Genomic DNA, 22,918 nt, shown 5'->3' with positions numbered 1-22,918 from the left:
GACTTCTCCCGTCCTGCTCTTCACTTATGGAATTCCCTACCACGCTCAATCAGACTTTCCCAAAGCCTTCAAATCTTGAGAAGCTCTTTGAAAACACAGCTCTTTTTTAGAGGTGACCTTATCCTCGATAACACTATTTACACTAATGCACCCTCGCAACTGTCCCAATATCCACTCTGAGCCACACTCGCTCCTCTTGTTTCAGCTGTGCCCTCTACCGCTTAGAATGTAAGCTCTCTAATGAGCAGGGTCCTCCATACCCTTTGTTTTCATGTCTCCATTCATTTTGCCTGCCTTGTATGTCGCTGTTTTATGTATGTCCTGTTTTCCCTACTGTATTGTAATCTGCGATAATTACAATAATAATGATCGCAGCATCATGATTGCAGTTCATCCAACCTACCTAGATAACGCATGTTTCAGCTGGCTGTCACTATATTTTCGTTATGCAGCTTTTTAATGTGTGTTAATGTTATCACTTAATGAATCAACAGCACAAAAGGACACTGTACTAGTCTAAGGCTGGGTACACAGTGCAGAAAATCCGATGCAAAATTGTTAACGATTTTACCAACGATTGAAAGTCCCGATCAGCATGCCGATTCATGTGTACATACTATGCACTATTTTACACAATTTATCTTCAAATCTGTGCTCTTCATCTGTCATAACCATTGGCTGAATTGATCGTGACTGTGCACATTCCATAGAGATCTATGGACACTGCTGGTTATGAGTGCATACACACTGCAGGATTGGAACAACATCGTTCCATCGTTTATAGAGATTTTTATTCTGCTTATAAAATAAAATCAACAATACAATGTGCTTTGGTACGATAGGCCATGATCGTGGGAGCGTACACACTGATGCGGTATCAGACCTAACGGCTTTTTATTGTGGGATTGGCATGATAATCGGGTGAAAAACTTATAGTGTGTACCCAGCCTAACACCTCAGCTGTGTACATCACTATGTCACCTATTTAATTGTTTATCTATATCCCATTTATCTATTTATCAATTAACTCTATAATTATGCACAGCAAAGGAATACTACATCCAATTTTCTACATCAAATATATAACCTTCCTAGTATATACTGGCACCATATCACTGTCTTTGCTGTATACTGGTACTAGCTGAACATTGTTGCCACATGTAATACATCTACACTAAACCCTATGCAATACTACTACTTACTTGGAAATATAACAAACCTGTTTTTCATTCCAGGTGGCTACAATTATTCCACCTGTATAAACACTGGTATATCTTAATTGCTACACCTTAGACATTGGCTATATATGTCACACCTATAACCATCAGGTGCAAATCACCATGCTGATTACCGCTCCTTCATCACTGATTTCTTTGACATTTCTGACTAACTAAATGAAACAAGGGAGAGTGTGCTGTTCCAGCATCAAGGCATGGACTCCACAGAGCAAACAGTTACAGACACATAACAGCGCTAATTCAAAAATCCAAAACCATGTTTGTCTTCAAAAGCAACCTCTCTATGGCAGGAGTCATATGCATATACTGGGAATAGTATAATACAAAACAAGTGTTTTATTCAAAAAAGCCACATGTAAAAAAAAAAATATTAGAAAACCAATAGTTTTACAAACGAGACTGGTCTCATCTTAAGAAACAATTAATGTCCACTGATAATACTCCTGTGTTACCAAATGAAAAATATGATGGTTTTGGGATATCTACAATAGCGGTACAATCCTACCTTCAATAATAGCAAATCACTCCTGACACGATCCTGCAGTAGTTAGTTCTTGTTTCACACACCACTCCGCTCAGCTTGGATACATTTAACCAACCGCCGGCAGTGGGTAATTAAAATGTAGCCGCATTGAGCTTGTATCATCAGGTCTCACATTGGGCATGGGAGGAATTGGAATTGCTGCCCGGTGGCAAGCTTGGTTAATAATTTAAACCAGAGTAAATTCCACTACTCCAAATCATATAGGAAGACCACTATCGACAGCTTCTTCTCACTTCCCGCTGTCGACGCGTTTTGTTTAGCCAAACTTATCAGAGACAAGGTGTCACGACTGATAGTGGGTGTATGACTGATAGTGGGTACCTGCTGTTGTTGGCGCAACTCAGAGGAAGGCGCGGAGTCTAACGTGCCCCTGGTATTCACCAGGAACCCCCGCAAGGAAGTATGGACTCCGCTGCAGGGACACGCAGGTCGCGGTCCTTCCTAGAGTCCACAGCGAGATACAAGGGGGTGTCAGACAGGCCGGTTCAGCAACGTTCAGGTAGAGGAGGTACAAAGGGAAATCCAGAAGAATGGTGAGGCAAGCCGGGTCGGTAACTTTCAGGGAGCGCAGTACAAAGGCAGAATCCAGATAGGGGTGGTCAAACGGTCCGGGTCAAAAGGGTCACAAGCAGCACGAGGAATGTCAGGAACAATACAGCAACTGGTACACACAAACGCTGGAGACAGGAAGACCTGATACTCTGGCATTGATTAGAGGACAGGAAGAGGTTTAAATAGTGTGGGGATCCAATCAGCATCAGCGCTGCAGCGCTGTCATGCCTTCCGCCGGGAATCACATAGCGTCCCGTTGCCTAGCAACGGGGCGCGTCATACTGCTAGGAGATGGATGGCAGGGGGGATCCGGAAGTGATGCGTCTAGTTGCATAGCAACCAGACGCGCGGTCAGGCAGTCAGGCGGCCGTGCGGACGGCGCCTGACACAAGGTAAGTGTTGGTTAGACCGATCTTCAATAAATAACCCCAAGCTCTTTCTCCTCAATTGGTTAATTAATGTCTCTACCTGCAGCACATAACACCTGTATGTTGTCTTATTTAGGTCTCATACTCAGCCACAGGAAGAATCTCTCCATATTCTTATATATCTCAGAACTCCCACACAAGCAAGAAGAAAAAAACTGGACTCCGCAAGACCTATTAAGTTGTCCTGTAGTATCTGGCACCATGACATTAACAGCAGACCCTTTAAGTTCTGTAAGTTGCGAGGTGGGGCCTCCATGGCTCGGACTTGTTTTTTAAGCCCCTCCCACAGATGCACGATTGAATTGAGATCTGGGGAATTTGGAGGCCAAGTCAACACCTTGAACCCTTTGTCATGGTCCTCAAACCATTCCTGAATAATTGTTGCAATGTGGTAGGTCGCATCGTCATCAGGGAAAACTGTTATCATGAAGGGGTGTAGTTGGTCTACAACAATGTTTAGGTAGGTGGCATGTGTCAAAGAAACATCCACATAAATGCCAGGAACCAAAATTTCCCAGTAGAACATTGCCCAGAGCCTCCACCTGCTTACCTTCTTCCCATAGTGCATCCTGGAACCAACTCTTCACCCAGCCATTCATATGATGTAAAAGAAAATGTGACCCATTGTACCTGGCCACCTTCTTCCATTGCTCCATGGTCCAGTTCTAGTGCTCATGTGCCCATTATAGAGTCTTTCAGGAGGGGATAGGGGTCAAGAAGGGCACTCTGACTGGTCTGCAGCTTTGCAGTCCCATACGCAGCAGGCTACAATGCTTTGTGTGTTCTGACACCTTTCTATCATAGCCAATATTTTCAACATTTTGTGCTACAGTAGCTCTACTGCGGGATTGGACCAGACGAGCTAACCTCCCCAGGTGCATCAATAAGCCCTAGGCACCCTGTTGTTGGTTAACCTGTTGTCCTTCCTTGGACCACTTTTGGTAGGTGCTAACCACTGCATACTAGGAACACCCCACAAGACCTGCCATTTTGGAGATGCTCTAGCCCATTCGTCTAGCCGTCACAATGTGGCCCTTGTCAAAGTCGCTCAGATCCTTCCATTTGCCCATTTTTCCTGCTTCCAACACATCAACTTCAAGAACTGACTGTTCAATAGCTGCCCAATATATCCTACCCCTTGACAGGTGACATTGTAATTAGATAATCAATGTTATACACAGTACAGTCACTCACACTCACTGCCGAGTGAGTGTCAGATTCTTACATTTGCCCATTTTTGTTTTTTGCAACACATCAACTTCAGGAGCTGATTGTTCACTTGCTGGATAACATAGCCCACTCCTTGACAGGTGCCTTTGTAACAAGAAAAACAATGTTATTCACTTCACTTGTCGGTGGTTTAATTGTTGTATATATGTAACATGTGAATGGACAAAGTAATTATATAAACATATTTGATATTGTGTTTAGAATAATTAAGGTGGAAACATCAAAGGGGTCCACCAACTATTTGTATTGTGTTCCTAATATGTGAATGTGGTAGTACTCTTAGGTAACATCTAGACTGGGAGATTTCAGCACTGATATGGACAATTCAACCCCTACCTTTCCCAGTTATAATAGACAGCTCTAATATGCATCTCTATAGATGTTTTTTATACACGTTATCTATGATCTGTTATAAATATAGCACTTTGAAAATAATGGACTTAAATGTCTTCAACATGTCTTGAAATATCCCTGGGGCTATTGTAAATGCATTGCTATTTCACACATTTTGTACGGTTAAGTGTAAAATGCATCTTTAAAGGTGTATGTTGTGTACACTGCTTTGCAAATTCTTGGCTTTCCTATTGTATTTTCCTTATGGGAAGTTATATGGCTAAGCAGCCCTTTGTGGTTCTGACAGTACAATGGGACTCAAAATCTCCTATCTCAACCAAACATTTTTTAAAGTGGAAAACACTTCAAAACATTTTTTTTTGTGCATTGGTTTGCAAAACTGCTTTTTATTTTATTTGTAAATTTAAATGAACTTCGAAAATAGATGTAAGGTAATGCAAAAACATATAAGCAGTCAGCACCATGGACAGCGAAATGAACCTGCTCAAGAAACTGGTCAATCTTACGGAGTCGACTTTCTTGTGACTATTTGAAACGGATGTCCTCAAGCCATTCAGGAGACACAGCTAAATATATAATTAATTGTATTGATCTGTAGCTGGAATATTTATTGTGCTGTGCTAAAAGGTGTACTGTTGTCGATAAACTTAGTTTTCATGAAAGATTTCAGTATTTCATTGTATGTTTCACCAGTTTTCTTTTTAATATAATTTGTCCCAGTAATGTCCACTTCCATCTGTAAGGGGATATATTCAACCTTACTAGACAAGCACCTGATCTTGTGAGATCATGAGGATGGAACTGAAGAGGCTCAAAGCGTATCCAATGAATCACATAAAATTAAAGATACTATTTATTGTTAATCTTTGTTCCCTGAAGCAGTACAAATTTGCTGCAAATTCTAATAATTCCTTTCATCGTCTAGTTTGCACTATTATATATGCATAAGCCATACAGCTATAAAATTATATTAAACCATTCACAACTGTAAGTACAAGGCGTCAAACAGACTTATTTTTTAATGTGTTATTATTGCAACCCCAGTGTACAACATTAGTGATGGATTAAAGACCCGGGGCCTGATTCATTAAGGATCTTAACTTAAGAAGTTTCTTATTTCAGTCTCCTGGATAAAAACCATGTTACAATGCAAGGGGTGCGAAATAGTATTCTGTTTTGCACATAAGTTAAATACTGACTGTTTTTTCATGTAGCACACAAATACTTGATAGCTTATTTGTACACTGAAATTTAAAGTTGACATTTGTGTGCTACATGAAAAAACAGTCAGTATTTAACCTATGTGCAAAACAGAATACTATTTCGCACCCCTTGCATTGTAACATGGTTTTGTCCAGGAGACTGAAATAAGAAGTTTCTTAAGTTATGATCCTTAATGAATCAGGCCCCTGGTGCTTATTTTTACCAATAATATATTTATTTATTTTTCAAAAGGCATGGTGCACACTTAACTATGTACAGAAACCATAACCCCCCTCCCCTCTCAAACCAGCAAAAATAAAACACTTCATTAAATATTTTCTATTACACCCTAGAGGGCTGATGATTTAAGGCGTTCCTTCAGCACATGCTGTCAGGATTACATACACACGATATAATCCATTTCACGTTTTCTCCTGAGCTCCCAGGCTGACTCTCACAGACATCACAAGAGGCGGGTTTATAGTCATCCTACAAATGCTGAAGACATGCAGCTCGCTAGTGTGTTCTGCAAGTGCAGAATTCATAGTGTGGACACTTGTGATGGAAGATCGGATTGCAATGTAACCTATAGCCAGTTTCATCTTTGGCATTATAACAATAGTATTATAAAGCATCACTTGGAGAGAGAAAAAAAGCCATTCTGGTCTCATTTGACAGTAACGAAAGCTCCAATCTTGATGAAGATGTATCTGACCAGTTCTAAGACTTTTGGCTTTCACTTTCCTTCAGTCTGGTATTTTGGATCAGATATGTTGAAGAATCTGAGCAATATGTTTCCACTGCTTATGCTACAAATTGCTACAGCTTCCACAGGTAAATATATAAAACTCTGATTGCCTGTGACCCTGAACTGGAACAGAGGTTGTAACCAAAGTACTTATTTTATTTCTTCTCTCAGGTGAGGGTGTATTTATTAAATCATACCAATCATTGATGCTTTAACTTACACAGAGTCCCTGCATAGGTTGTTTTGGAAGCACTCCTTAAATATTCTGCGTTAATTTTGTTTTTGCTGATCTAAATCTAATCTATTTTAAGATCTGTATGTTTAAATGTGATGCTGTTTTTGCATGTTGCTGAGATAAAACATTGATATGTGTTTTTATGCATTTTTACGGTCGTTGAATAAAATCTTTCAACTTAAACTCTCTTATTAAAAATCAGGGCGTATTGCAATTTCTATATCGTTTGTACCAAGATATCTGCCATGATTAGATTAAGACTTAATTACAATACTATGTTGCATTTAGTTGCAAAAGTAACACTAAACCATAACAGCCAATCAGACAGTCGCTTCCATTGTCTAACAGTCAGCTAAATGCTGATTGGTTGCTATGATTCCGTGCACATTTTGATTAAACTGCAATGTTAGCAATTAAGCTCTAGTGGGTGGTTGTGGGAACAAGAATATTCAACATAATTCGTGGGGCAGGAAAGTCCCGTTTCATTAGTTGTCTGTTTACTTTTACCTCTGCTGTGTGGTGGCAACTGAGTTAAAACTTTTCAATGTACTTGAAAGCATGACTCTAACTCTATGCCACAATGAAAATTTTGTTACTTAAGTTATTGAATATTGAATATCAAGCAGGTCCACTGATGTCAGGAATAGTCCAGGTATGCTGTCCTCTCAGTTTCATACAAGAGCAGTGTTGTCAATGATCCTCTTCCCTGAACCTCTAAACAAACACGTGGGAAGTTCACGTATGAGGGGCATTGACAACTTGCTGTCTGACTGGAGTAAGGCACACCATAGCAGGGGCACTAATTGCGTAACTTATGTAGCATCCCTTTACCTAGCACTCTGAAAGGGTGGTGAAATATTGTCTCTCTTTGCTTCAATGCCTCCACCCGAGTCTTCTACACAGTATGTGGACTGTAACTGGATCCACCAGGGCTTGACTCGGGAAGCCCCTTGTATCTGACCACAATAACCCTCTGACTAATAAAGGACCACACACTGTGGTTATGAAAAATCAAATGAGTGCTTATTTTGGGGTAAGTAAATGGGTGGGGCAGATTTAATGAAGGGGAGATTCTGCACTGGGTAAGTGGAACAAAGAGAAAGATAATAATCCATGGCAATAGTACGGTGAACAGTAATGACAAAAATCAAGATGTCCGCCACACCTGCATTCACTGGCGCCCAACTCTCGACACTGCACTCACACATAGTGCAACAAGTATAAATCAACAATAACTTAAAGCAATAATTACAGTCCTAACAATATTAAATAGTTTATAATATTACTTAATTTAATGTTGGTGCACTTGTACTAGATCTCTGATTATTTAAATGTCTCTATATTGATAATAGCTCAGTTTAAGATATATATGCAGATTACTATTAAGAGATCTAACTTGTAAAATTAGAGGTATGGTGTTATTTTTTTTATGTAGCAGTTATGGTGTTACTGTGTTTGGTGTGTTACCACTTATCTCTCTTTCTCTGGTTGGAGATGAAGGTCTCAGCAGCTTTTGGATCAAAGACTACCTGCAAGTCCGATCTAGCTATCTGTCCTTCTCTGCTCACACGTGGTTCACTAATAGCTGTAGACTACCTCACAGCACATAGGATTACTTTCCTTGAAATCTCCTTCAGGCTAATAGGTAGCAGATTCTCTGCAGGGACTTGTCTACAGACTGTCCTGTTTACTACACCCAGCAGTTTTTTTGTGGTAGCTCTGGTGTCTCTGTGTCCTTGCACACTCTGTCACTCCAGCATACTCCTCTCTCACATCTCTCTCTTTCCCTGATTCTGCCACACCTGTTCTATTCCTCCAGCACCTCTCACTGTGCTTTTTTCCTCTCCTTTCCTGTCATTCCTCCCCGCCCTGTGACACTGCAAGGGCGGAATTCTGCTTCACCACTCGTTTCCCTAGCAACATGCTGTCCAGATTGCTCAGCATAGGGCACCTTTTATAGGGGAACCCACCAGATCAGGAGTAACTCTGCACTCCTAGTAAGTAATATTAAGTTTTATTGTTCAACTAAAACAATATCTCCATCCAGACATTGAAAATGTATTTTTTTGGAGGCATTCAATAAGATATGTCAGCCTTCAATTGCCAGATTCTTTATATACCCTGATACTTAAATGCTTACTTGCTCTGAATCATCTTAGATTTAATTCAGCAACAAGTGCTAAATGTGTAGCTTTATAAACCAGATTATTAGTTTTAAGAATCAATACTACACAATTTTGTCACCGATTAAGTATCGTTGGTTTTTAATAAATGTCAAATTTATGTTGTTACAATTATCATTTTTATTGTGTTTCCATAAGATATTCTTATTATATAATGTATAGGATATGGGACTAATACTTTTCTCTTGCATCGCTACATAACACAAACCTTACAACTGACCCAATTTAAGGACTTTCCAGCCTTGCACCAACTGGCAGGACTGTAGACCAGAGAGCCGCAACCAGGAGCAATATATATCTGCCACTGGTGTACAATGCATTGCAGTTTTTTTTTTAGGGGACACTGTTAGGAGGAGGTCTAGAATTTCAGAAGCACTACTTATGCCCACGGAAGATGTGGCATGTCCAAATGTAACAATGGCCATGTCCAATCTTCATTGGCATGTAAGCAATGTCCAGATTTGCAGGCTGACATTGTTAGGAGATATATATAAAATGTCAATCTAATAAGCAACCTCAGACACTTATGGCATTTACCTCAGGGTAAATGCCACAATATCATCACATTTTTGTTAAGTTCATTTCAATGCACTGACATGACTCACTGTTAAACACAATCATTACAATAGCACATGGAGGTGATGACACGCAAGGGGGTGGAAGATTAGAGATCTCGTGTCCGTGATTTTCCCAGGCAGCATTATTTGCTCACTAGAAATCATTCACTTTCAATGCTAATGTTTCTACAGTTGAGACTCCAGAGGCACAAAATTAACTGGATAGATGGGGGCAGGTTCCTATAACCATCGTTCTTTATTTGCAACAACATAATTGAAACTTGCTATGGTCTGATAACATCAACTGTGAAAAGTCAAGCATTTTGCTAATGCAAATAAGTCACGGGGACAGGGATAATGATTGCAAACGGCTTTAAAGAAAGACCAGCAGAGTTCTCTTTTAATGTACTTTGCTCGGAAGGTGGTCAGCCTTGTGAATAAAGCTGATAGGATTTAGTCAGTGTTCTATGGATGGTGGCACCGATTACGGGGCAGTTATGGTTGGACAGTACAGTGGAAAAAGGTTCTTTAGGATAAAGTGCATGTAGAGTGGTGATTTGCATCGCCATGGAAACACACACAATGTATTGGTTGGCTGATTGCAATTACTTGAGTAATCTAAATTCTAAATTAGTTTATGTTTCCAATTTTCTTTATTATATACTGCTTTTGTATGTTTCCGTAATACCATTTTATTTATTGCAATTATATTTTATTTTGTTCTTACAAGCTTGTTGGAGGAAAATATTTCTTTAGCAATTGTTTGCTGTGGAACATTATAAAACCACTTTAGTTGAACCCAATGAGTAACTGTTGTGGCATCAATGTTTACTGAGCTTTTTCTTATAGTAATGGAGGAAAAACATATTTCATTTGTAAACAACGACAAAGAAATAACTTTCCTATGGCCCTCCCGGATCAATGAAGCCTAAATATTCCCAGGATTCCACCAAAGTCCTTACATTTTACATAAGAGAACATACTTTGAATAAATAATAGTACTTTATTCCAATGTCACAATGATATTCTTAATCAAATTCTACCAAATGATTTCCTCATTGTAACCATAAAAAAGTGTATTCATGTGAAAAATATTCCCCTTAAATGATTCTCATTCCAACTCTCAACAACCAATCAATAAAAATAGTCACACAAAAAACCAAATATGTCTCTGTGATTCTTCTTATGTGATCTCATTATTTTGGACCAATCAATTCTCAAACCAGAGGCAGAAAAAAAAGAACAGAAAAACAAGTAGTAAGAGGTCTGGGACTTTACAAAGTCTCTCCCAACATGTGAATCATTGTTTGTGAATCAGCGTCCCAGTGACGTGGTTACACAATATCTAGGCAGAAGTGGTTATATCCTGATAACAAAGAAATAAATCAGTTAAACAGATATTTATATTGTTCTTCTTCTCCCAAAATAAAATAGAATGGATAGAAGTAATAGTCTAGTCATTTTCATTCACATTTTCTCTAATCTATTTATAGAGTGCATTCACAAGAGTATACTGATGTTATGCCTTTTCAATAATTCTTTTATATTCTTTAATGCCTCTTTTATATGGAATGAAAATTCCCTATCTTCATTCTGAATCCTCCTTTATTCCAAACATCTCAGACAGATAACTTGCACAGGGAGAACAAAAGGAGAAATCCCTAGTGTGTTACTTTAATAACAGCAAAATAAAATACAAGCGGATGCACTTACAAAATAATGCACTTTCCCAACATATGAAATAACAGATCCTCCAAAAAAGTGAAGCATATTTCCTACCCAGATTCTGATCGATATGAGCGTCCAAAGGTAGTCTTAACACCGTCAGCTGCTGATTCCATCCCGGGACATCTGCTTTCTTTCAGATGGTCAGATGGCTCTTAGTTTGTGCAGGAAATACTCACCATGCTTAACCCACCAATGTTTTTCGACTTAATTAGTGTTTGTAAAGGCGGTGGGGGTTGAGATCATTAGAGGGCATTTATATCTCCTCCCTTCAAAGAGCAGCCCAATAAATTACATATATGTCCTCTCCACTCCTGCCAAATGTCACTATCAAATCTAACTCTGTTTTTACTCACCAATCCCTCATCTCTTCTGTCCTAACTACTTCCCATGTCCTTGCATATCCTATTACTTCATCTCCACCGGTTTTGTCTTCTGCTACTTCTGCAGTCTCTCTCTTCACTCACTTTTTCCTTTGTTACCATAATTCACCTCATTTCTAACCTCTCACCATCTTTTCTTTCTGTCATACTCTATGTATTTCATGCTTATCTCTAACATTATCATGATTTGCTCCTCTCCCCTTCTGTCCTCTCTCTCTCTCTCTATCCCTCTATTACCTTTGTCCAACCTTCCTAAGTTCTCTCTGCTCCTCCCTCTCTCTTCATTTCGGTCTCCCTATCCCTCGTGTCTCCTCTCTCCTCTGCCCCTGATCTGAATCACTGCTTCCTCCCTCATCTTTCCCTCTCTCTTCCAATCCCCCATCACCGTCTCTCCCGTTAGTACCCTTATCTGTCTCCTTCTGTTCCTACCCCCCACCCTCTCCCTCTCCCCATCCCTGTAAACTATTCCCTCGCATCACTCTTTCCTTCTCTTGCTTCTTCCTGTCCCATCCATGTCCCCATCACCTGGTCGCCGATGGATCTCCTCCTAGTTCTGTTTCTCGTCCAATTTCAACCCTCTCTCCAGTGACACTTGCACAACTCATATCCACCTTGTAGTTCACCAACCCCAACAACCTCATTCACATCTCTCTGCTTTCCTCTTTTACTCTCTCCAGAGGACTCTGGAATGCCAGGTTAGTCTGTAACAAATTGGCCTCTATCCATGTTTTCTTTATCTCTAAATCCTTCAACCTGCTCTCTCTTTCGGGGGCTTGTCCTTCTCCCATACACCCAGATCTGGGGGCCGGCAAGGTGGGGGCATTGGTATACTTCTTTCCCCTTGCTGCTCTTTCCAGGTTCTTGCCCCTGAACCCTCCCTCTCTTTCTCCTCCACTGAGGTACACTCCATCCACCTCTTCCACTCAGCCAAGTCTGTGTTGCTGTGATCTACCATCCTCCTGGGTCAGAATCTCAAGTCCTTGATCATTTTGCCACCTGGATCCCTCACTTTCTCTCCTCTGCCCTTCCCTCCTTCATCTTGGGGGACTGTAATATCCCTATAGACAATCCCTCAGACCCTGCTGCTTCCATACCTCTCTCCCTCTCCTCCTCCTCCTTTGGTTTCTCTCTATGGATCTCCTCTCCCTACCACCACAGTGGCCACTCCTTTGATATGGTCTTTTTCCACCATGGTAGTGTCTCCGATTTCAACAATTCCTCTTTTCCTCACTCGGACCACATTCTCCTCTCTTTTATTATTTCTCCATCCCTCTCACCTTCTTCATCTGAGAAAGCTACTCTCACCTGGTGTAACCTCTGCACCAATTATCCTACTAAATTCTCCTCCTCTTTGGTTTCACTCCTCCTAACACCACTTTTTCTTGCCCCATCCTCTCTTTCCTATGTACCCACTTTGTCCCCCCTCCCATCCTCTTCTGTGGATGCTCTCCATACTCTGCCACCCCAAACTTTCTAGCCCACCCTCCTTCTCTTTATCTGATGAAGTCCACGCTTTTCTCGCCTCCTCACCCCCCTCCACCTGCCCACTTGACCCCATCCCCTCCCACTTCCTCAACTCCCTCTCTCATGAGGCCTGCTCCCACTTTGCCCACCTCCTCAACCTATCCATCTCCTCTGGAACCTTCTCCTCCTCCTTTAGACATTCTCTCATCTCTCCCACACTCAAAAAATATCCCTTGACCCTGCCATTCTCTCTAATTCCCGCTCTATCTCCCTCCTTCCTTTTGCCTCCAGACTTCTCAAACAGGTTATCTGCCACCATCTCACTTCCTTTCTCTCTTGTCACTCACTCCTTGACCCACTCCAATACAGTTTTCACTTGTTCCACTCCGCTGAAACTGCCCCCACAAAGGTCATCAATGACCTTCTCTTCGCGAAATCTAAAGGACACTTCTACTTTCATAACCTTCTATTTGGATTTTGTTTATATGATCTCTCTGCTTGATCCCTGGAATCTGTCTGCTTCCCTGGACAGCTTTGTACTTTCTGGACTGGGGAAAACTTATAATACCTGTTCCTGCCATTTTACTATATAGTCTCTTTTGGAACCTGTTATCCGTGGATTTTAGTTATCTTTGTTTATGTATTTACCTGAATAAAGACACTTTGCTTTATACTTCCGTTGCTCTTTGTGAATGCACTAGGAATCATAACACCTTGCTGCTGCCCGCCTTATTTTTCCTATCTCTGCTGTCACTCTATACCAGTTGCTATGTAGGCTCCCTGTGGCATACAAAATTACATTTAAACTCCTTACCTTTACCTTCAAAGCTCTCAAACAGTCGCTCCCCCCATATCTCCAAGATCATCTCTACCTACACTCTTTACCACCCCCCTCCGCTCTGCCAATGACACCACCTCACTACTTCACTGATTACCTCTTCCACCTGCCACCTTCAGGTCTTTGCCCGGGCTGCTTCCCAGCTGTGGAACGACCTCCCACGCCCTATCTACTCTCAAAAGCTTCATGTATGCCCTTAACACTAATTTCTTTATTCAAGCCTATCATCCTTCATCCTAATCCCTTGTCTCGGCTTTCACCCCCACCCCCCTAATCAATACCACCCTATTTGTGTCTTTGCCTTTCCTTTAGGATGTAAGTTCTCATTAGCAGGGCCTTCGTTCCTTGTGTTCTCCTTCTACTGTTTCATCACCATCTGTACTTCTTAGCCTGCTTCTCTAGCCTTGTTTTCTTAAGCACAGGACTACTTCAAGCTGGTCATTATCATCACTGTTACTCACTGACCCATAAATAATTTGATCTGCATTACCATATTATCTGCATATTATTTGTTTATTCAGTATCTCTGGTCTTTGTATTTTGTTTTCATGTATCATTTAATGTGTTATGAATTATTGCGTTCTGTATATGTCATGTACGGTTCTGCGGACCCAATTATTATAAATACTTATTTCTTACTGCCCATTATTAGCATAAAAATCAAAAGCGATAGGTATATACTTAAAACACTATATAACAGTTTCTTTTAGTCATGTATATCCGGGGAAACATTCACATAACCTAATTGTCTCTTAGCAACTTATTTGGCTCCCTTCCATGCACAATTATTGGGTAAGCCTCACATGCTAAAATAGTAACATTCCATAACAGTGGGAAAAAAATGTAAAACTATAAATTAGAAGGTTAACCACATATCCTTAGTGTCCTACAGCAACTTGCTAAGCTTTCCTTGTTTACAAATCGTCAGATGAATTGATCACAATGAGATTGTAGTGACATCTACCCTTAATAGGTAATTTCTCCAACAGTATATAAGTTCCACTTGCTTTTTACATACATATCCATTATATTAAACACTAAACAGGTTATACAAATATTTACAGGGATACAAATATTTGTACAGGAACCATTTAATTAGAAAAGTCACTATTCAAACCTTTTGTATATAAGGTATTGACAATATAAATTAATCTAATTTATGATCTTAGTAATTTCTCCTTGTGCCACCTCCCTTGGGCGCTCTCTATTCTTTTGTTTTTATTGGCTACATCACAAGGCTAGTTCTTTTTTTTACTTTTCTCTCCAACCTTCTACAGGTTCAAGTATTTCACTGATCAATATCGCACATAATGTACTCTTAAAATGGCAATTGGGTTTGGTTATCGAGGCGGCATGTTAGACTTTGACAACCTTCTAATAAAATTCGACCAGGGTTCATCACAAAATTGGGAAGAGGGTGAATGTTATTTCCTTTCAGCTGGACATGCTGAAATCTTTAAGGATCCCCAGGACCTTTCATTGCTCCCTACTGAAACCTGTACATTACTTCAGAATCTTCAGAGCGAGACATTCTCCCAAACCTTCTCCTGTAATAGGTGGCCATCAAGAGATTGCCGTGGAGAACATTTTAGATTCTAAACAGGTCCACAGGCAGATCCATCCTTAGTCAACCGGAAAGGCCTGAAGGGAGGTCATGGATTACTGCAATAAATCTTCACATTTGAAGGTTTCCTTAAAAGATTCCCTGCGAAACTGCAGTGTAGGGGTACTTTGAACCCCCTAAAGGGGAATCGTATCAGACACTCTATAGAGCCACCACAATCTGCTGACTGACAGCTGGTTCTCATCATGAACCCAAATGCAATATGTAGACCTAATCTAAACATAGTAACATAATTGATGAGGTTGAAAAAAGACACCAGTCCATCAAGTTCAACCTATTTTGGATCTCCTGCGATCCTGCACTTATATTTGAAATTGATCCAGAGTAAGCAACCGCCAATCTGTTTCAATTGTGAAAATCCCCCCAGACCCAATATTGCAGTCCTATGTTTACCCTATATCCACTACTATCCTTCATTTTACTTAACGGTCGTATCCCTGGATACACTTTTCCGCTAAAAAATTGTCTAACCCTTTCTTATACATATCTATTGAATCTGCCATCACAACCTTCCCTGGCATTAAATTCCATTTCTTGACTGCCCTTACTGTAAAGAACCCCTTCCTTTGCTGGTTGTAAAATTTCCTCTCCTCTAACTTTAGGGGGTGACTGCGTGTCCTGTGTATAGTCCTTGGGGTAAAAAGTTCCCATGAAAGTTCTCTGTATTGACCCCTAATGTATTTGTACATAGTAATCATTATTTGTACATAGTAATCATGTATCAAACTCCCATTGTCCATTAGATTGTAAGCTTGCAAGCAAGGCCTTCTTACCTTCTTGTCTATATTACTCAGTATTGTATATTATTGTGTTTGTCCCCATTTTGTGAGCTACGGAATTTGCTAGTTAATAGCCCGTCAAAATGCCGAAAAAAAATAAGTGTTTTTTGAATGTTCGTGCTATACTTTTATTATTGCACCCAATTTGACTTTAGCCTTGTGGCAGCATTGATTGAATAGTTTGTCAGATGGCTGCTCAGGCACAAAATGCTTAGCGTGGCAAAATTTACAAATATCGTTCATGGGACCACAGTTATGAACATTAATATTTGTTTAATCTAAGTTACCGACATCAAGAATGGCGTGGCATCTTGTTCGCTGACTTTGTAAGAGTTGACGTGATATTACCTATGTCCTGTTTGCTCATCGATTGTTTTCTCTGTGATGGGCAATTTGCTGAGGAGTTATATTCGCATGGTGATAATGATCACATTTGCGTTCTCTTTGGTCATCAGTTATAGTGTGTCGTTGGGCTTTATCTCCCCACTCTTGGCCATTTGCTGCTTCTTGCTGTGGAGTTACTCCCACAACAGACATTTGACTTATAGACAGCATTGCAGTTACACTTTGCTGTTTAAATGAATTAGTATATTCCTATTAACTTAACACTAAGTGCAAATAAAACAAATGGATAGAAAATCGAGTCAGTTGTGAATAGCAGAGGTCGTTATAAATGGTAACTGCCACCCAAAAAAGCTAAGTTTGCCCTACCACTGATTGGAGGTTTTGAGTGCCGTGAGTCCACTGTCAAAGGTAATCAGTTTATCCAGATCTTTGTCCATGGGTTATATTTACTAAACTGCAGGTTTGTAAAAGTGGAGATGTTGCCTATGTCAACCAGATTCTTGTTATCATTTATTTAATGCATTCTACAAAATGACAGTTAGAATCGCTTTAGTTGCTATGGGCAACATCTCCACTTTTTCAAACCCGTAGTTTAGTAAATATACCCCCAGGAGTTTATTGAAAATTTTTGTTAGGGCAGGGACATCTTTTGGAATTCCTCTGATCCTTAAGTTGTTAGGATGCCTCGTAAACTAGTTCGTTGAGCTGGGTTTGAAATTCTTTTATGTCTCTTAGTTGTTGATTTCTTGACTCCTGTATGTTGACGGATGAGTCTTCCATCATCTCTCGGCTTTACTCTAGAGAGGACATTTTCAGCCATTTGAGTTATGATGGACTGCAAGTGATCTTGCATAATTTTTCTGTCTAGGAGTTGGAATATCCTGAGTATTATTGGGGCCCTGAGGTAGTGTTTGTGAAGCTCTCAGTTATTGTGGTGAGCTAGTGTCTTTTGTTATCCCAGCTTCATTCCAGAGAGCAGTAAAATGCAATGTATACATGGAAGATACATACTTGCCTACTCTCCAAGAATGTCTGGGAGACTCCAGAATTTTTGAGTTCTCTTGCACTCCCAGGAGAGTAAGCTATCCTCTTACATTCTGCCTCTCTTTCTTGAGACATGGACATGCCCAAGATTTGCTGTAAATCATGGAATCATGGTCCTCACTGCACAATGATGCGAATCACGGCAGAGCAGCCGGGCGCGGGTGATGACGCGAAATGCGTTGTCGCTGTTAGCACACTATTCCCTTGGACCTCTCCTCCAAGGGGTTTTAGGCAAATATGGGTAAGATTGTACGTTTAGGAGCAAAACAAACTTATACACCCAATACGAAAATATTTTGTGAGGCTTACAGATTTGTGGGCGTAAACAAGGAAGATTATGGACTTGTTTTCATTTCTGTACATTTAGACAGGATTTTTTAAAAATCATTCTACTTGTTTCTATCTATTGTGAAGTTGTGAAACCGCTGACTGTGGAAGTTTCTAACACAATGTAATATTGCGTGAACAAATAGCACCAGACACTTGCTTTTATGTAATACCCCCAAGAATCATGGAAATTGGTGGGCAGACTTCTGCAATTACACTAGTTCCTGTATAGGCTCATATTGTAACATGGTGTGAACTACTTTTAAGCTCTGTCAAATACAGGAAGTGAAAGTGGGAAGTGTTGGCTAGACCAACCAGAGGTGAGCTGGGCAAGTTCTCTGTTCCAGGGGAGCCAATAACAGAAAATCTCACGCAGGGGAGGCGTTTTTGCGGTTACTGTAAGGAAAGGGATTGTGGGTAGTGAAGCTCCTAAGGGCAAAGGGATGAGCGGTAAAGTATGGGCCTGAGAGAATAGAGATGATCCGTATAGCAGAAGTTAAAAAAAAGTAGAGAAAACAAAAGAAAAGAAAATTGATTCTGCAATTAACATAAAGTAGAGCTAGAAAAAAATGAAGGGAGCCTGAAGTGAGCAAGTAACAGGATTGCACAGCAAGGAAGTGTGATAATAAATGAAGGAAACAAGCAATCTGAAGTGTGAGCCATATTATGCAATGGAGCGACAGCTGTGTGTAGAGGAATTCTACGTGTATGAATTCTATCAGGAGGCAGCTGCCTAGTACAAACTGAAAATAACTGAGAAGCTTGTATTAACAATAAGATACCCCATCTCTCCTAACACTATCACATTCCATTCACTTACATTCCCATTACATTTTTCATACGGCCACTTCTAAAATTCCATATCACTACTTATAATTTCCACTTCGACCATTATTATTATTATTATTATTCATTTCTATTTATAGGGCGCCACAAAGTATCCGTAGCACCGTCCAAGGACAAACAATAGCACAGTACAAAGTGAAACAGCACAGTACAAGTAACAGTAAGCACTATAACTCTGGGAGCTCAAAGCACAGCTAGAAAGAGAGGGTGGGGGGTAGTCAGCACAGGCTGGTAACTTGAGCCCAAGAGGGTGGGTGCGGATGACAGGTTAAAAGCCACTGAGAGGAACAGAGAGAAGCGAGAGGAGTCAGAGGGCAAAAGGACAGAGAGGATGTGAGCTGAGTAGCTGGAGAGCGAAGTTAAAAGTGATGGAAACAGGAGGTAGGAGAGCCCTGCTCAAAGGAGCTTACAATCTAAAGGGAAGGGAAGACAAACAGAGACACAAGGGTGAGCCGGAGAGACGGGTGAAACGGAGATGGAGTCGAGGAGGGGAGGAGAAGGGAAGAAGTATGACCACTGATTGTTTTATTAAATATAAATCACATGATTGCTGAGGTTGTGAACTATACAGACAAACTGCAACCTCAAATACCAGTAAATACCTTATACTGCTCCTAAACATAGCAGATAAATGGTGTGAATCAGTAGCAGCACCATTATTCCATTATTAATTTTATTATCGTTTATTTTTAGAGCACCAGTCATGATACACAGCACTGTACAGAGAGTATGTGGTTATTCACCTCAATCCCTGCCCCATTGGAGCTCACATTCTAAATTCCTCACACACATCTTGATCTTCTCATGGAGAAGAGTTTAAGTAAATGAGAGTAAATTAGTCCAAAGACCGATCCATTACTTAATCCATATGAAAGGCCTAAAGGGAGGTCATGGATTCCTGCAAGAAATCTTCATATTTGAAGACTTTCCATAAATGATTGCCTGCAAAGCTGCAGAGTAGAGGTCCATTGACCCCCCTCTCAAGGGGGGATACCATCAGGCACTCTCCAGAGCCACTGCAATCTTCCGGCTCATCATTCAGCAGTTGCATGGCCGCATTGCATCACTGTGTTCGCAGGGGGGCTCATTCCTAGGGAGCCTGCTGATTGGTCCCCTGATCTTTACAGAACAGGGAGATCCATGACTCCTTGCTGATGTTGAAGTAGCCATGGTAGTTTCTCTCTGTCCATTGCCTGAACTGACCGTTGCCACATCTACTGGAATACTCTCTGTCTGCTGTCTGTACTAACTCTAGTCATGTCTTCTGAAATGCGCTCTGTCCACTGCCTGGACTGACTCTAGTCATGTCTTCTGAAATGCGCTCTGTCCACTGTCTGTACTAACTCTAGGCATGTCTACTGAAATACGCTATGTCCACTGCCTGGACTGACTCTAGTCATGGCTACTGAAATATGTTATGTCCACTGCCTGGACTGACTCTAGTCATGGTTACTGGAACACTCTCTGTTTGGTGCCTGGACTGACTCTAGTCATGGCTACTGAAATATGTTCTGTCCACTGCCTGGACTGACTCTAGTCATGGCTACTGGAACACTCTCTGTCTGGTGCCTGGATTGACTCTAGGCACCAGTTTTGGCACATCTAGTGGAATACTCTCTGTCCACTGCCTGCACTGACTCTAGGCACATCTACTGGAATACTCTCTGTCTGCTGTCTGTACTGATCCTTGGCTTGTCTACTGCAATACTCTCTGTCCACTGCCTGGACTGAGTTTTGGCAGATCTAGTGGAATACTCTCTGTCCACTGCCTGGACTAACTCTAGTCATGGCTACTGAAATATGCTCTGTCCACTGCCTGGACTGACTCCAGTCATGGCTACTGGAACACTCTCTGTCTGGTGCCTGGACTGACTCTAGTCATGGCTCTAGTCATGGCTACTGAAATACTCTCTGTCTGGTGCCTGGACTGACTCTAGGCACCAGTTTTGGCACATCTAGTGGAATACTCTCTGTCCACTGCCTGTATTGACTCTAGGCACACCTACTAGAATACTCTCTGTCCACTGCCAGTACTGACCCTTGGCATGTCTACTGAAATGCGCTCTGTCCACTGCCTGGACTGACTCTAGTCATGTCTTCTGAAATGCGCTCTGTCCACTGCCTGGACTGACTCTATTCATGTCTACTGAAATGCGCTCTGTCCACTGCCTGGACTGACTCTAGGCATGTCTTCTGAAATGCGCTCTGTCCACTGCCTAGACTGACTCTATTCATGTCTACTGAAATGCGCTCTGTCCACTGCCTGGACTGACTCTAGGCATGTCTTCTGAAATGCGCTCTGTCCACTGCCTAGACTGACTCTAGTCATGTCTTCTGAAATGCGCTCTGTCCACTGCCTGGACTGACTCTAGTCATGTCTTCTGAAATGCGCTCTGTCCACTGCCTGGACTCACTCTAGTCATGTCTTCTGAAATGCGCTCTGTCCATTGCCTGGACTGACTCTAGGCATGTCTACTGAAATACGCTATGTCCACTGCCTGGACTGACTCTAGTCATGTCTTCTGAAATGCGCTCTGTCAACTGCCTGGACTGACTCTAGTTATGTCTTCTGAAATGCGCTCTGTCAACTGCCTGCACTGACTCTATTTATGGCTACTGGAATACTTTTTGTCCACTGCCTGCACTGACTCTAGGCATGTCTACTGAAATACTCTCTGTCCACTGCCTAGACTGACTCTAGGCACGAGTTTTGGCACATCTAGTGGAATACTCTCTGTCCACTGCCTGGACTGACTCTAGTCATGTCTATTGGAATACTCTTTGTTAGCTGCCTGGACTGACTCTAGGCACGTCTACTGGAATACTCTCTGTTCACTGCCTGTACTGACCCTTGGCATGTCTACTGGAATTCTCTCTGCTGTCTGTACATTCTAAATTCCTTGCACGCCAATCTGTTCGAAGCCATTTAGCCTGCCAGTATGCTCTAGGAGTGTGGGTGGAAATTGGAGCACACTCACACAAACACAAGGATAACATACAAACGCCACACAGAGATAGGGTCTTGGTCTTGGTAGGGTCTTGGTAGGAATCAAACTAATAACCCCAGAGCTGTGAGGCAGCAATGCTAACCACTGTGCCACCACCCTCCTCATTTATATGACTCATTACATAACAAGCATTTGTGAGGACTGGGAACCGGATATCTATATGGGGATTTGCTGATCGCACTAAGCAGCGTAACATACTGAATATTGCTCCTCTCAGTAATGGACTGGCTGTTTGATTAACTAACAGCACCGTTAGAATCAGGAGTCATTATTCAACACAGGTGACAATATCACCTTGCATTATTTAATGTGATTTTTAAGTACTTATGATAGGGGACCTGACAAAAATCACCTGGGGCATCTCTGTCGATGTTCTCCTGGCAGCAAAGGAGAAGAAAGGAATCTGACACAGCAGCTACAAATCCCCTTCAGTTGGCTGTCATTTCAGCTGTTGCAAATATAATGGGAACGTGGATTTTAGAAATAAAAATCTTACTGAAAAGGTTGAGATGTGCTTTAAAATGATGCAGTTCAAGTGTTTATAGATAAACATAGGCACCATACCGAATTTTAGTAAAGAATTAATCATATAGCTCAGCTTACAATCTCCACTGCAAGTCCCAGAGGGCAGTGAAATGCAGAATGTGCAGGTTAGTTGGAATTGTAAATGTAGGAGGAAAACAAAGTTATACCCCCTAATCAGTAGATATAATATAAATAATCCACTAATAAGCAACAGTATAGCAACAATATCTGTGTATACTGATAATAGTCTATTGCCACCTGAAACGTTATTGTGAATATATCAGTCAATTATATGAATGGGACATGCAGCCGCTAAAAAGATACGGATAAATATCCCACAGTCGGAGTACGTCTGTATGCTGACACTAATAATTCCAACACATAATCGTGCTGAGATGATTACACATATCAGGGCCACATTCTAATACACCTCCTATTCGGCACTTCCCAGCAATGTTTCTGTGTCCCTGCAGCAATGGTACAGTTCCCTGTCACCAGGAATCAGGAGATCGATTGTGGCAGCAGTATTCAATAGACTGTCTGAAACAATACTGCTGCATAATTCTCCTCTGAGATAATCTGATGCATATTGCACATGGAGATTTTAGGGGCCTGTTTATGTACATTTGGATTTTTGCCCCTTTAATTATCATCTGTCTTGCACCAATGACAGATGAATTAATGAGGCAATTTACTACTGAAGTCATGTGGGGACAGCGCAACCGACATAAGCTTTTC

At 41.1% G+C, this 22,918-nt stretch overlaps 1 long non-coding RNA gene across 1 annotated transcript in view; it reads left to right on the top strand.

Moving 5' to 3' along the window:
• Positions 1 to 6,031: 6,031 nt before the first annotated feature.
• The window catches only part of LOC142140050 (uncharacterized), a 130,930-nt gene continuing 114,043 nt past the window's right edge, over positions 6,032 to 22,918 (top strand). The window contains exon 1 of the long non-coding RNA XR_012688275.1: positions 6,032 to 6,383. This is a non-coding gene — a long non-coding RNA (uncharacterized LOC142140050). The remainder of the gene's footprint in view (positions 6,384 to 22,918) is intronic.

The sequence above is a fragment of the Mixophyes fleayi genome, chromosome 2 (genome assembly GCF_038048845.1).
Source record: "Mixophyes fleayi isolate aMixFle1 chromosome 2, aMixFle1.hap1, whole genome shotgun sequence".
In the NCBI taxonomy this organism is placed as follows: Eukaryota; Metazoa; Chordata; class Amphibia; order Anura; family Limnodynastidae; genus Mixophyes; species Mixophyes fleayi.
This window is presented reverse-complemented; position numbering and strand designations above follow the sequence as displayed.